Source organism: Panthera pardus, unplaced genomic scaffold (genome assembly GCF_024362965.1).
Source record: "Panthera pardus isolate Hobbes unplaced genomic scaffold, ASM2436296v1 HiC_scaffold_1, whole genome shotgun sequence".
Lineage (NCBI taxonomy): Eukaryota > Metazoa > Chordata > Mammalia > Carnivora > Felidae > Panthera > Panthera pardus.
In genome coordinates, this window is record NW_026526654.1 from 65,464,200 (window position 1) to 65,480,262 (window position 16,063).

General features: G+C 43.1%; 1 protein-coding gene across 1 annotated transcript in view; it reads left to right on the plus strand.

Moving 5' to 3' along the window:
- Positions 1-16,063, plus strand: part of GPALPP1 (GPALPP motifs containing 1) — a 63,688-nt gene that overhangs the window by 44,192 nt on the left and 3,433 nt on the right. The window contains exons 12-14 of the transcript XR_008421044.1: positions 857-1,153; positions 3,357-3,462; positions 11,008-11,109. The gene's annotated coding sequence lies outside the window, so the exon portion shown is untranslated. The remainder of the gene's footprint in view (positions 1-856; positions 1,154-3,356; positions 3,463-11,007; positions 11,110-16,063) is intronic.

A 16,063-nucleotide genomic window follows, 5' to 3' on the forward strand; every position in this document is an offset into this window, starting at 1 on the left:
TGGAGATCTGCTTTACAACGATGTGAGTACTTAATACTATGGAACTACACTTAAAAAGGTTAAGATGCAAGGAGCACCTGGGTGGCTCAGTCGGTTGAGTGTCCGACTTCGGCTCAGGTCATGATCTTGCGGTTTGTGAGTTCAAGCCCCACGTCGGGCTCTGTGCTGACACCTCAGAGCCTGGAGCCTGCTTCCGATTCTGTGTCTCCCTCTCTCTCTGCTCCTCCCCTGTTTGCCCTCTTTCTCTCAATAATAAATAAACGTTAAAAAAAAATTTTTTTTAAAAGGCTAAGATGCTAAATTTTATGTTATGTGGGTTTTTTTTTTTACCACAATAAAAAAAAACCCTGCAAATAAAACCCCAAAATATTTTTTAAAAATTTAATGTTTATTTATTTTTGAGAGAGAGACACACACAAAGCACAAATGGGGGAGGGGGCGAGAGAGAGAGAGAGAGAGGGAGACACAGAATCCCCAAGCAGGCTTTACCAGGAACGGTGAGATCATGACCTGAGCCAAAGTCGGATGCTTAACCGACTGAGCCATGCAGGTGCCCCCAAACCAAAACATTTTAAAAACCAGTAAAGCATAAGCACCGCACAATCCAAATGGACACTGGTGTTTACTAACCGGATCAGGCAGTCAGAATGGGCTGTGAACCACCAGGACAGCTCCACCAGCGCAGACTGGCACAGGAGCACCCTCAAAGGCCTCCGGCCCCTGCAGCTTACCTACATTCCATCTCCTGTCCAAACCCATTCCCGCCCACCCTCCTCTCCTATCTCCCGCTCCTCTTGTTCTCCTCTCCATAATTTCTCATGCCTGGGAAGACTTTTCTTTCATTTATCGCTCATAGTTTTTAGGTGCAAGGCACAGAACCAACTCTGGCAGAGTGAGGGGGCAAAGGGACTCATCAGAAGGCACTGGAGAGCCGGCAGGATCCCTGGGAGAGCCAGAACCAGGCGCCGAGGCTCTGCAGTGGGGAACGACGCTCACAACAAGGCTTTAGAAACACTGCTGTTGCTATGGACACTGGACCCCGCAGGTTCCTCCACTGACAACACTGGACACCGTATGCAGCCAAGGTCCCTGTCATCACCCAACACCAGAACACCTGCTTCTTCCAAGTACCAGCTTCCTAATCAATGTCAAGGTACATGTATATATCTGACTGGCACATGCCTCACTTATATTCAAGGGAAGCTAGGAAAGCAAGTATCTGTGATAGTCTCGTTTCTTTTTTTAAAGTTTATTTATTTATTTTGGAGAGACACAGAGCACAAGCAGGGGAGGGGCAGAGACAGAGGGGGACAGAGGATCCGAAGCGGGCCTCTGCTCTCTGACAGCAGAGAGCCCAGTGCAGCACTTGAACCCACAAATCGTGAGATCATGACCTGAGCTGAAGTCAGAGGCTTAACCAACTGAGTCACCCAGGCACCCTATGTCTGATATTTTCTGATTCCATAGCGGGTGTGGTCTCTGGTCAAATAGAGAAAAGGGCTTCAAAGTTTGTACAGTCAGTATGACTATCATGGTATAGACTCCCCTCACATCTTATTTTCCTACTTTATGATATTATTTGCCTCTCTGTCCTGGAAATTAGGCTTGCCAGGCTTAGCAAATAAAAATACAAGATGCCCAGTTAAATTTGGATTTCAGATAAACAAATAATTTTTTAGTGTCAGTATGTCCCGTACAGTATTTGGAACACATTTATGTTTAAAAACTTTTCGGGGCGCCTGGGTGGCTCAGTCGGTTAAGCGGCCGACTTCAGCTCAGGTCACGATCTCACTGTCCGTGAGTTCGAGCCCCGCGTCGGGCTCTGGGCTGATGGCTCAGAGCCTGGAGCCTGCTTCCGATTCTGTGTCTCCCTCTCTCTCTGCCCCTCCCCCGTTCATGTTCTGTCTCTGTCTCAAAAATAAATAAAACGTTAAAAAAAAAATTAAAAAAAAAAAAAACAAACTTTTCATCGTTTGCCTGAAATTTAACAGGGCAACCTGCATTTTATCTAGCAACCCTCCTTGGGGTTCTTTTCTATATGACGCTACACTTTTCTACACTATACCAGGGCCTGGTTCCTAGGTACGCTAAAGATGTTAACATGCAAAATCCATATTCAAGACAGGCCTGACTGCCTAATCCTGGTTTTAAATGCCAAAAAATGGAAATTACCCAGCCTTTCTCTTTGCACCATGACAGATTTTCATCTCCTTCATGCCTAGATCATGATACATGCCTAGAACCAACTAAGGGGAATCAGATACATGCCTAGAACCAACTAAGGGGAAAATTATGTCCTTGGGAAAGCAAAGGAGAGAAGCACAATATTCTAAAAACAATCACCCTGTTGCAATAAGAAACGGTAGAGTAAGCAGTGTGGCAAGATGGGCTCTCTCAAATTCTAGGACCTCAAGTGGACGCTGACTCGCATTTAACAGGGCTTTAATAGGAGGTGAAACAATAAAGCAATGAAACTGGTCTTCATGTGCTGTGTATGGAAATGAGTCTTGTGACTCAATGATTACTGCAGCTCTCACCTCCCACGTGGCAAGGTGGATCCATTACCCAACTGTCAATTTGTTCCTTTGCTGTGAAAAGGCAAATGATTTTCAAAGCCACCGCATTTCCATTTCCATATATTATAGAAAATTACGGGACGATTTTGTAACGTTACCTAAAATCATAAATAACGCAAATAAGGAGCACAACTTTGTCAAATTCTTCTACAGCAACACACGCAAAGCTCATCCACTTGGGTCTCGCGTAAAGAAAAAATTAGACCTTCCCAAACCGATGTCAGCTTTCTCTGGGCTGCCAGCTGAACCACAGTGGGATAGTTCCAAGCCCCCCAAAAATAAATGGTGTATCTGAGGGCTGATGCACATGTTACAATATATTTTACTAGCCAGCCTGGGTCCTTGGGAAGAGAACTGATTTATGTATTTGCTCAAATTAAACCTTTTTGCGATTCCTCTATTTCGGAGTTTTTTGCACGTTGTTCCCTCCTCCTAGAACCTTCTTCCTTGCTTCTTCTAGTGAATCCCTTAGACCTCTGCCTCGGGAAAAAGTCAATTTTCTGACCCCTCAGACCGGATCAGGACTCCTCTTTATAGTTTCCCAGTTTGCTCTACCATTGTATCACAGTTTATTAGGATATAGTTCTGAGAGTTGGGGGGTAGTGTCTTATCTCCTTGTCTTCCTCAGCAATGACAGTTTTAGCTGCTCATATACCAGCCCCAGACCATTTTTCCCAGCCTCCCTTGCAGCTAGTTGTGGCCATGTGACTAGCGTCTAAGCCAGTAGGAAAAGTTCACCTTCGAGTGAAGTCTCCCCTTTCCTTTTTCTCTCTCTCACAGGCTGGAAGGCAAGTAGGTGAATGGTCTTCACCTTTGCAGGGATAAAGGGATGAAAAGAACTTGAGTCTCCATCACCAAGAGCCAACAGACCAGCCCTCGACTGACGGTCAGGATTATTACTTGAGAAGTTAAACTATTTTCTTATTTAAGTCACTGTTTTGTGTCTCTTATTAAAGCAGCTAGCTATAACCAGCAAATGCAGAGTTGAACCCAGGGCCACTTGACCCCAGAGACCAAAACCTGAACCACCACAATATGATGTCTTTTGGTTTTTTCTTTAAATGTTTATTTAGTTTTGAAAGAGAGAGAGCACACACGCATGAGCAGGGAGGGGCGTAGAGAAAGGGGGACAGAGGATCCAAAGCAGGCCCCCCGCTGACAGCAGTGAGCCCAATGCGGGGCTCAAACTCACAAACTGTGAGATCGTGACCCGAGCCAAAGTCTGCTCAACGGACTGAGCCACCCAGGCACCACAACAACATGGTGTTTTTCCACACCACCCATATACCTTATAATCATCTATCATACACCTTATGTTATATATCACAGATCACATAGTGGAACACTTTGACAGAGGTGGTTCTCACTTCCTGAATTTATATTAGATCCCAAAGTGTATAAAAGATGGTACTGTATTTTTTTTTTAATGTTTTTATTTATTTTTGAGACAGAGAGAGACAGGGCATGAGCAGGGGAGGGGCAGAGAGAGAGGGAGACACAGAATCCGAAGCAGGCTCCAGGCTCTGAGCTGTCAGCACAGAGCCCGACACGGGGCTTGAACTCATGGACCGCGAGATCATGACCTGAGCCGAAGTCAGACGCTTAACCGACTGAGCCACCCAGGCGCCCCAAAAGATGGTACTTTAAAAGACTATAGATAAGCAATTTGGCTCCCCACATGCCAGGCAGCAGGCCATCCCTCCAGTTAGGAGAGGCGGGAAAGGCAGCCACGACCAAGAGTCTTCATGTCTCTTATGGGTCAATATTGCCTAAGGCTGTCTTGTCCCTCTGCCATTAACATGAGTTGATGGCCTCAGAGGTGAAGAACCCTTACCCAGGGAGGAGACTAGTTAGCTTTCACTGCATAATTTTGAACTTAATTTTTTTTCTACGCCACACGTAACTTTATGTACATGCAAATCGTATGTGTTTTTATCATCTCTACTTTGTTTCCTCCTTCCTGTCTCTTCTTCTTCCTCCCCTCCGACACCAGACAGTCCCACAACAACTCACCCGACAACTATGCGTGCTCTCATATTTTCCTCCATGCTCACAAAATTGGAAATAGAGACTTGAAGGGCTTTTTAACTCTTTTTTTTTTCCTTGCAAAAGTGGAATATATGTGTGGACGTTATAGACACTTTTCTGCACCGTTCTCTTCTCACTCAACGACACTTCATGGAAATCTCTCCAAGTCCGTTGATTTAGATTTAATTCAGCCTTGTTAATGCCTGGATAATAACCGATGGTGTTGTATACTATAAATTATTCAGTCACGGGCTTTGTTTCCAGCTTTTTGTCACAGCAAGGAATGCTGCAATAGCATCCATGTACATGTGTCTTCATGAACCAGTGGTTTTGCCTCTGGGATATTCCCAGGTATAGGCTTTCAAAAGATATATGAATTTTTAATTTTAATGACTATTGTTTTCAGTTGCAATTGCTCGCTTCCCTAGAGCCGTCTTTTTTTCCCCTCCCCTCCCTACAGGTCTCTTTCCCCACTTGCCTGTTATATCCTTCCTTTCTTTTATTTTCTGTAACTAAAAGGCTGACGTGTTTATTTTAGGTCAAATCTAATAGGCTAAAATGTAAACTATTTGTGCTAAACTACGAAAATACAATAAGTATTATTTCTAAAATTCATCAGCATATTAAAAGGCTCAAAAGGGAGAATCCCTCCTCTGCAAGGGACAGAGTGATTAAGAATGTAGCTATAGGTATGGGCCGCCTGGGTGGCTCAGTTGGTTGGCTGAGCATCTGACTCTTGATTTTGGCTCAGTTGGTTGGTTGAACATCTGACTCTTGATTTTGGCTCAGTTGGTTGGTTGAGCATCTGACTCTTGATTTTGGCTCAGGTCAAAGGCTTGAATCAGACTCCACCCTAAATGTGAAGCCTGCTTGGGATTCCCTCTCTCCCTCTCTCTCTGCCCCCTGCCCCCCCCTCTCAAAATAAATAAATAAGCATAAAAAAAAAAAAAGAATGTGGCTCTAGGTATGTAACGTGATACTCATTTTTCCTCTCTTTCTATATTTAATCAAGATACGTGTTCACAAATGCCCAAGTACTATGACAACTAAATATTATCGGTAGCAAACTACGCAATAATCTGCCAATGTTTCTTAGGTAATTCGTTATATGGGGTACTGCTTTCCTAAGGCATAACCTGCCCCCCAAATCCCACTCCCAGGTCTATTAATGCCTTTGACAAGTATTTGTGAAGTTACTGCTACATGCTAGGCACTGTGCTAAATCATGGGCACATAGCAGTGAATAAGATCCTACTGGGACAAGATCCCACTCTTACAGAGCTTATCTTCTAGCTGAAGAGAAAGATGTTAAACAACTAATTACACATGTGTTTGGATAATATTTTTTTAAGTTTTTATTTATTCATTTAAGTAATCTCTGCACCCAATGTGGGGCTTGAACTCACAACGCCAAGATCAAGGGTCACATGCTCTTCCCATTGAGCCAGCCAGGCGCCCCTGAATAATATTTTTATTCTGATAAAATATACATAACATAAAAACTATTTAAGCCACTATATTGTGTCTCTTATTAAAGTTGCCTGTATCCAATGAATACAGATTTAAACATTTTTAAGTATACAGTTCAGTGGCATTAGGTACATCCACATGGCTGTGCAACCGTCAGCAACTTCCAGCTCCAAGTAACTCTTTTCATCTTGCAAAACTGTAACTCTGTACCCATTAACTACTAACCCCATCCCCTCCTCCCCAGCCCTTGGCAACCACCATCCTGCTTTTTGTCTCTATGAATTTGAGCGCACTCATGTAAGTGCATCATACAGTGTGTCTTTTTGTGACTGGCTTACTTCACTTATTATAATCCTGTCAAGGTTCATCTAGGTTGTAGCATGTGACAGAATTGCCGTTTTTTTTTAAGGCTAAACAAATCTTATTCTCTGTGCAGACCATATTGTGTTTATCTGTTCAGTAGTAGACACCTGTGTTGCTTCCACCTTTGGATACTTTTAAACTTTCTTTTCTTGTCTTCTCTTTTTAAACTTTCCTTTCCTCTCTTCTTTCCTTTCCTTTCCTTTCCTTTCCTTTCCTTTCCTTTCCTTTCCTTTCCCCTTTCCTTTCCTTTCCTTTCCCCTTTCCTTTCCTTTCCTTTCCTTTCCTTTCCTTTCCCCTTTCCTTTCCTTTCCTTTCCTTTCCTTTCCTTTCCTTTCTAAGAAGCTTAAGCTTCTCACTAGACTGGTAAAGATTGGAAAATTATTTCTCCCACATAACTTTCACTACTCATTCCCAGACGGAGTAAATATGTGTGTGTGTGTGTGTGTGTGTGTGTGTGTGTGTGTTAATACTATTTTAAAAATATTAACCAGGGGGCACTTGGGTGGCTCAGTCAGTTAAGTGTCCAACTCTTCGTTTTGGCTCAGGTCATGATCTCACAGTTCATGAGTTTGAGCCCCACGTCAGCTCTGTGCTGACGGCTCAGAGCCTGGAGCCTGCTAAGGATTCTGTGTCTCCCTCTCTCTCTGCCCCTCCCCTGCTGTCACTCTGTCTCTCTCCATCTCTCAAAAATGAATAAACATTAAAAGAAATAATAATAAAAGAAATAAAATAGTGAAACTGTGTTCATTGTCCCAGAGGAGGTGTGGCAGGGCAAAAAGCTTTTCCAAGGGTTTCTCTGGCTGCTGTTGCCCAAGAACCTAGGTACTTAAGGAAATAGAACCAGATAGGACTCTAGGTATCTTAACAGTCAGCTTCATGGACAGATAACAGTAAGACAAAATGGTCACCCTCTAATAACTTCTTTTCCTCCTCTTCTCCCTTCAATTACAGAAACTTACTCCTGGGGGGCCTGGGTGGCTCAGTCGGTTAGGCGTCTGACTTTGGCTCAGGTCATGATCTCACGGTTTGTGGGTTTGAGCCTCATGTCGGGCTCTGTGCTGACAGCTCAGAGCCTGGAGCCTGCTTTGGATTCTGTCCCTCTCTTCAGATTCTGTTCCTCCCCCACTCATGCTCTGTCTCTCAAAAATAAATAAACGTTTAAAAAAACTTTTTTAAAGAGAAACTTAATCCTACATCTCTATAGAACCCTTTGCAACCCCAAATTGACTGAAATTATATTTCTACCACCATGGTTGAATGTATAAATTAAATTACATTTCTTGCTCACCTAAGCTGTGGACTAGGATCTCTGCACAGTGAATGGTGTAATTACGGTGCTGTTACATGCTGTCGGAGAAGGGCTATTTTCTAGCTCCAAACTCATATCCAATGAGATTCTAGGACAGGGACCTCATATGGGGGCGGGGGGGGGGGGGGGCAGCAGATGAGCAGGGTGGGCTCCCTTAAATTTGAGCTAAGATCTCAAGGATGAACATGAAGCAACTTGACCAAGGCTATGGGCCAGGAAGTGGCGTCTTACCTTCAGTGCTTCTGGCCCACAATATTCCCGTGTCCTCTTCCTCAAAAAGCAGGCCCCACCTTTGCTTTATTACCAGGGAAACTTGTCCAGCACTCCCCCTTGCCATAACCGTATTTTCCCCATTCTTTTTTATTTTTAATGTTTATTTTTGAGAGAGAGAGAGAGAGAGAGAGTGAGAGAGAATGTGCAGGGGAGGGGCAGAGAGAGAGAGGGAGACACAGAATCCAAAGCAGGCTCCAGGCTCTGAGCTGGCAGCACAGAGCCTGATGCAGGGCTCGAACCCACGAACTGCAAGATCATGACCTGAACTGAAGTCGTATACTTAACCCACTGAGCCACCAAAGCGCCCCCTAATTCTTATTAGTATTGCTGAGGCATCCGAAACTCCATGTGGACGTAGTCATTTTCTAGGAGCTTTAAATTTTTTTTTAACATTTTTATTTGTTTTTGAGACAGAGAGAGACAGAGCATGAGCAGGGGAGGGGCAGAGAGAGAGGGAGACACAGAATCCGAAGCAGGCTCCAGGCTCTGAGCTGTCAGCACAGAGCCCAACGCGGGGCCTGAACTCACGGTCTGTGAGATCATGACCTGAGCCAAAGTCGAACGCCCAACCGACTGAGCCACCCAGGCGCCCCTTTAGGAGCTTTATATTGAGAATTCTCTAGACATTTTAAGATACTATCTTAGTGATCTTTGCAGCTTATCTTCTGAACATCTGAGCATTCTTCATACAGCACAGGCATTATCAGCTCATATGTGTTTTTTCTAGCAATCTTCATATTCAATCCTAACACTCTATCCCTTATCAGAGAACCATCATGTTGAGAAGCAAATAAAAGAAAACTATTTTTCCCCACATCATTAATTACTCCATTTTTAAGCAGACACAAACACTTTTCCTCTTTGGATTTGGGAACAGCTACTATGGTGGCCAGCTGGGACTCCTGGGGGCTTTAAGAGCGTTAATCATCGCCAGGCTAAAGCTTTGTTCTTTTTTAGACTTTTCATAAGACTAAATTAAAGGCCCACTCAGATATCTTTCCCCTAGTTAGAATAGGCACAAAATCTGGTGACGAATTTCTCATATACCCACCAGTGATTCTTTTTTTCCAGTTACTTTAATTTTAGTCAATTTCTACTGAAATATAAGCAAATTATAATTTAACTATTTAGTCTAAATCTATTTTCTAGCTCCAAACTCATAACCAATTATCTATTACATCTCCCTTAAATATCTCACGGGCATCTAAAGAGGAAGAAAAGGGGCACCTGGGGGGCTCAGTCAGTTGAGCGTCCAACTTCGGCTCAGGTCATTCTCTCGTGGTCGGTGAGTTCCAACCCCGTGTCAGGCTCTGTGCCGACAGCTCAGAGCCTGGAGCCCACTTTGGATTCTGTGTCACTGTCTTTCTCTGCCCCTTCCCTGCTCGCCCTCGGTCTCTCTCTCTCTCTTTCAAAAATAAATAAATGTTAAAAAAAATTTTTTTTTAATTAAAAGGAAACAACATTTCTACACTCAGGATTCTGACACCAAATGCGTGGGGTTTTCTCCACACCCAGAACTTTCCTAATTCTCTATGGATACCAGCTAAGTGTCCTACAACTCAATTCAGATCTGACACTCTCTATCCAGAGTGAGCCTCCGATGCCACAGGTTAAGGGCTGCCCCACAAGACTCTCCCTCCTCAGACACCAAACAAAAGTTCTAGGCTGCTACCTGTACTTCTGACTGAGGGATTCTCCTGACCCTCTTCTCAGGTTTGATGACCGGCCAGAATGGTTTGCGGAACTCAGAGAGACATTTCGCTGTTCGCTGTTACTGGCTTGGTATGGAGGGATACAACCCAGGAACAGCCAAAGGGACGAGATGCATAGGACATGGTGTGGGGGAGGAATGTATGGGGGCAGAGGTTCGGGGCCCTCTCTGGGCATGCCAGCCTCTCAGTATCTCCATGTACTTACTCACCAGCCCAGAAGCTCTCCGAATCCTGTTGTTCAGGGTTTTTTGTGGAGGCCTCATTGCATTGGCGTGATTGATTCATTCTTTTTTTTTTCGGGGGTGTACGGGGAGCTTTGAAAGTTCCAACCCTCTGGCAATCAGCCCCCGTCCTCTAAGTGTTATTGTGAATAACCTCCTCTCACCCTATGACTCAGGAAGCTACAAGGGTTTTAGAAGCTCTGTGCCAGGAACTGGGAGGAGAGACCAAATGTGTATTTCTTTTTATGTCACAACATCTCAAGGTAATCATGTCCCAAACTGAAGATTCATGATCTTTCTCCCAAAATTGTTTTTAAATGTTTATTTCTTTTGAGAGAGAGAGGGAGAGCACACCAGCGGGGCAGAGAGAGGGGGAAGGAGGATCTGAAGTGGGCTCTGTGATGGGGCGCCTGGGTGGCTCAGTCGGTTAAGCGGCCGACTTCGGCTCAGGTCATGATCTTGTGGTCCGTGAGTTTGAGCCCCGCGTCGGGCTCTATGCTGACAGCTCAGAACCTGGAGCCTGTTTCAGATTCTGTGTGTCCCTCTCTCTGACCCTCCCCCATTCATGCTCTGTCTCTCTCTGTCTCAAAAATAAATAAATGTTGAAAAAAAATTTTTTTAATTGAAGTGGGCTCTGTGCTGACAGCAGAGAGCCCAATGTGGAGCCTAAACTCATGAACCGTGAGATCATGACCTGAGCCAAAGTTGGATGCTTAACCCACTGAGCCACCCAGGCGCCCCTCCTTCTCCCAAAATTACTCAATATTGTCAATATCCACCCACCCACCCAGTATTATCTGGACCCTGGGAGGCATTTACACACGCCACCCTCCTGGTCTAGAATACTTCTCCCTACTCAATACCTGATTGGCTTCCCCTCATCTTTCAGACTTCAGCTGAAATGTCACTTTGTCAAAGAAGCCTGCCCTTTCCCGATCTAAAGACCCTTTCCCAGTCTAAATGATATTCTCACATGTTCCCTACACTTCTTGATAGTACTTATCTCAGTTTTTAATAATGTTTGATGATGATTTGTTTATTCTCTGGCTCCACAGCAAGTATGAAGTTGTGAAGAAACCGTGGTTCTGACTCTTCCTATGAGTGCCCAGCACAGCACCTGCTGCTAAGTGGCCACCCTGTGTTTGCTGGAAAAATGAGTAAGTTGTCTATATATATATATATATATATATATATATATATGTATTAAAAAAATTGTTTTTAATGTTTATTTATTTTTGAGAGGGAGACACAGAGCATGAGCGGGGAAGAGGCAGAGAGAGAGGGAGACACAGAATCCGAAGCAGGCTCCAGGCTCCGAGCTGTCAGCACAGAGCCCAACATGGGGCTCGAACCCACAAACCGTGAGATCATGACTTGAGCCAAAGTCAGACGCTTAGCCAACTGAGCCACCCACACGCCCCTATATCTGTGTTTTTTAAAGTAAACTCCCCAGAAATTGTTCTCCTAGATGATAATATATGTTTCCTCCCAGAATGGTTGTGTGGCCAAATAAACTTGATAAATAACAAGTTAACGTTAAGCAGGTTTCTATACTGCAGGATTTCACAGACTCTATAACTTTTACACAACATTATGAATATAGTACTTCAGAGGGGAAATGAATATGAGGTTTCTCCAACAAGTCAAATTGTAGAACCCTTATTTCACAGACTGTCTTTCAAGATGAGTGTTCTGTGGACCATATCAGGGGAAGTTCTAGCAAACAGTAATTTAACCTAATAAATATTCTTTTTAGGGGCACCTGAGTGGCTCAGTCGGTTAAGCCTCCGACTTCAGCTCAAGTCATGATCTCACTGTTGGTGAGTTTAAGCCCACGTTCGTCTCTACACTGAAAGCATGGAGTCTGCTTGTGATTTCTTTCTCCCTCCCTCTCTCTCTGCCCCTCCCCAGCTTGCTCTCTCTCTCTCTCAAAAAATAAACATTAAAAAAATTTTTAGTAATAAAAATAAATAAAATAAATACTCTCTTGAAAAAGTATAGAACTGTGAGCTCATAAATGAAGGTTGTTTTAAGTTGCTAGGTTTGTGGTAATTTGTTACATAGCAATAGAAAACTACTATATGCATGAAAAGGGAATAATAATAATACCAGAAAGCTTTCATGTCAGACATGCTGCTGGATTGCATGTGGAGCTACATCTGTCTCCACGTCAAGGTATTTTTTTTTTTAAATGTTTATTTATTTTTGAGACAGAGAGAGACAGAGCATGAATGGGGGAGGGGCAGAGAGAGAGGGAGACACAGAATCGGAAGCAGGCTCCAGGCTCTGAGCCATCAGCCCAGAGCCTGACGCGGGGCTCGAACCCACGAACCGTGAGATCGTGACCTGAGCTGAAGTCGGACGCTTAACCGACTGAGCCACCCACGCGCCCCAAGGTATTTTTATATATGCAGATAATGTGGAAGATTCTGGAAGAGACTGTAATATTGCATAGTAAAGAGCTCAGTTGGGAAATTTAAGTGACCAGATTTAAATCATGACTCCACTTCTTACAAGTTGTTTGATATTCCATAAATTATGTAACATCTAGGGATATTGTGAAAAGTAAATGGAACATACATACCTATGAGAATGGCCAAAATCTGGAACATGGATAAAACCGAACATTGGCAAGGATTTGGAGCAACAAGAGCTCTCCTTCGTTGCTGGCGGAAATGCAAAATGGTACAGCCACTTTGGAAGACAGTTTGACTGTTTCTTACAAAACAAAACATATTTTTCCCAAAAGGCAAATCCAGCGATTGCACCTCTTGGTATCTACACAAAAGAATCGAGAATGTCTACACAAAAACCTGTACATGGATGTTTTTAGCAGCTCTATTTGTATTGCTGAAACTGAGAAGCAAGGTGTCCTTCAGTAAGGTGACTGGGCAAATAAACTGGGGTCCATCCAGATACTGGAATACTGGCCAGCGCTAAAAATAAATGAGCTCTCAAGCCATGAAAGGACATGGATGAACCTTAAATATATATTACTGGGTGGAGGAAGCCGATCCGAAGAGGCTACATACTGTACGATCCCAACTATATGATATTCTGGAAAAGGCAATATTGTGGAGACAATAAAAAGATCAGTGGCTGCCAGAGTTGAGAGTGGGAATTGATGAATATACAAAGCAGAGAGGATGATTAGAGCAATAAAAATACTCTGCTCTCTGGGACGCCCAGGTGCTCAGTCAGTTGAGCATGTGACTCTTGATTTCGGCTCAGGTCATGATCCCAGGGTCATGAAATCGAGCCCCGTGTTGGGCTCCTTGCTGAGCATAGAACCTTCTTAAGATTCTCGCTCTCCCTCTGCCTCTCTCCCCCACTTGTGCTCTCTCTCTCTCTCTCTCTTTCAAAATAAAAAAAAGCAAATAAATACTCTGCACTGTATGATACTATAACAATAGATATATGTCATTATACATTTGTCTAAACCCATAGAAAGTACAATAGACTGGAGCGAGGTGGACATATTCAGTACCATTCTGATTCTTGGGTCTATTTTTGTCCTGCTGAGGAATAACAAAGAACATTAACATTTAGTGGGTTAGTGGAAGAAGAGGAGTCCATGAAAGTATCTGAATAAGAATAAACAGAGGAAAAGCAGTTAACATTTTTTTCTTAACTTTGGAAGAGAGAATTTTAAAGAGGGAGTAATTACTATGTCTAGTGCTACACTGAGTGCACCTAATGTGTCCTTTGCATTTGGAAATTGCTGCATTACTTTCAGTAAGAGGAAATCACAAAGAGATTAGAACATACTTAGAGATAAATGAAAATGAAAACAAATTTGAGCTTGCATATTTGTTGCAAGGGAAATTAATAGCTTTAAACACCTTTTAGAAAGAAGAAACCTAATAAGCTAGGCTTTCACCTCATGACATTGGGAAAAGAAGGGCAAATTAAACCCAAAACAAGCAGAGAAAGGAAATGATCAGAATTAGAACAGAAACTAATTAAGTAGACAATAGAAAAACAATAGAGAAAAGCAATGAACTAAAAAATTGGTTCTTTGAAAACATCAACATAATTGACAAATCTTTAGCTAGAGTGGCCAAGGGAAAAGAATGGAGATTCAAATTACTCGAATCGGAAATGAGAGCTCTTGGGTGGTTCGATCAGTTAAGCTTCCAACTCTTGATTTCAGCTCAGGTCATTATCTCCTGGTTGTGAGATAGAGCCCCATGTTGGTGCTTGAGATTCTCTCTCCCTGTTCCTCTGACACTCCCCAGCTTGCACTCAAGAAGGAGAGAGAGAAAGAGAAAGAAAGAAAGAAAGAAAGAAAGAAAGAAAGAAAGAAAGAAAGAAGAAAGAAAGGCATTATGGGGCACTTGGTTACCTTTGTTGGAAGACCATGCAACCCTTGATCTCAAGGTTGTGAGTTCAAGCTTCACGTTGGGCATAGAGCTTACTTTAAAATAAGTAAGTAAAGTAAAGTAAATAAATAAATAAATAAATAAATAAATATAAAGACTGACATATTTAAAATTAAAAAAGAAGAACAAGAAAGAAGGGACTTTGCTATTGACCCTCCAGAAATGAAAGAATTGTAAGAGTCAACAAATTAGATAACTCAGGATAGTCAAATTCCTAGAGACAGAAAAGATCAAAACTGACTCAAGAAGAGCCAGCCGTGAGGCTAAAAGCCTGATGGGTGTCAGGAAGGTGAGGAAGGGCAGATGCTCAAGGACTATTCTTTGAAGAAGGTTGGCTCTGAAGGGAAAGAGACAGATGTGGTTACTAAAGTGGGGTGTGGCCCACAGAGTCAGGGTTTCTTTCTTTCTTTCTTTCTTTCTTTCTTTCTTTCTTTCTTTCTTTCTTTCTTTTGGTTCTATGACCAGGTTGCAGAAACTAACATTCTTTCTTTCTTCCTTTCTCTCTTCCTTTTTTTCTTCCTTCCTTCCTTCCTTCCTTCCTTTCTTTTTTTCTTTCTTACTTTCTTTTCATTTTAAGTGGGCTCCACACCCAACGTGGGGCTTGAACACACAACACAGAGATCAAGAGTTACATGCTCTGCCAACTGAGCCAGCCAGGCGCCCCTAGGATGCAGAAACTTGAACATAGTTGGATAATAAAAGACCAATGGAGAGAAGAGGTTGAGGACATAAGAGGAGAAAGAGGAACAGGAGGTGGCCTGGGGTGGGACGGTATCCAGAAGGAAAAGTCAATGCCCTGCCTGCCCTCAGCCACAAGGACCAGCTGTGGGAAGTCAAATGGCCTCTACCTGGAAGGTCCACAGGGAGGCCACATCTCCAGGAAGAGTCAGGTTTCTGGTAAGGCAAGAAGGTGCCGGGGGTACAGACTGAGACTATGTTTTCAAATAAATAGATGTCTCAGAGGACATAGAGAGAATGATTAAAACAGAGGCCAGGAGTAGCAGCAGGTGGACATACACTTGGGTCTCGGTCATCATCAAAGCCAAATAGAGCTATAATTCATGTCCACTCTGGGCAGAGTGCTATTCTCCACATCTTTCTCTTTCCCCGATACTCCAGACTAGGTTGAGTGACCCTGGCCTACACATATACTACCCTGCGATACTTCTATGATAGAGCTTAATTGCATTGTATCATAATTGCATGTTTACTTTCTTATCTCCCCTACTAGACCATGACAGTAATTAGCATAATCTTTACATAATGGCTTTTGTAGTTTTCTTTTCTCACTTATTTTTTTAGATCTCCAGGTCAGTAATTATAAAGAAGAACTTTTAAAAAGTTCTTACTGTAGAAAATTTTAAATATATACAAAAGTATAGGGAGTAGTATAATGACCCTTCTCATCACCCCGATTCAACAATTATCAATTCATGACCATTCTTCCTTCATTTATGCTGTCATCGACTCCCCTACCCTGATTATTTGAAGCGTATCAGGGACATCGTATTTCGTCTGAAATGTTTTAGTGTCTGTTTCTAAAAGATAATTCTCTTTTTAAAAACATAACCACATGGGGGCGCCTGGGTGGCTCAGTCCGTTGAGCGTTGACGCTGGATTTCCGCTCAGGTCATGATCCCAGGGTTGTGGGATTGAGCCTCGCATGGAGCTCCTCACTGAGCATGGAGTCTGCTTAATATTCTTTCTCTCTCTCTCCCTCTGACCCTCT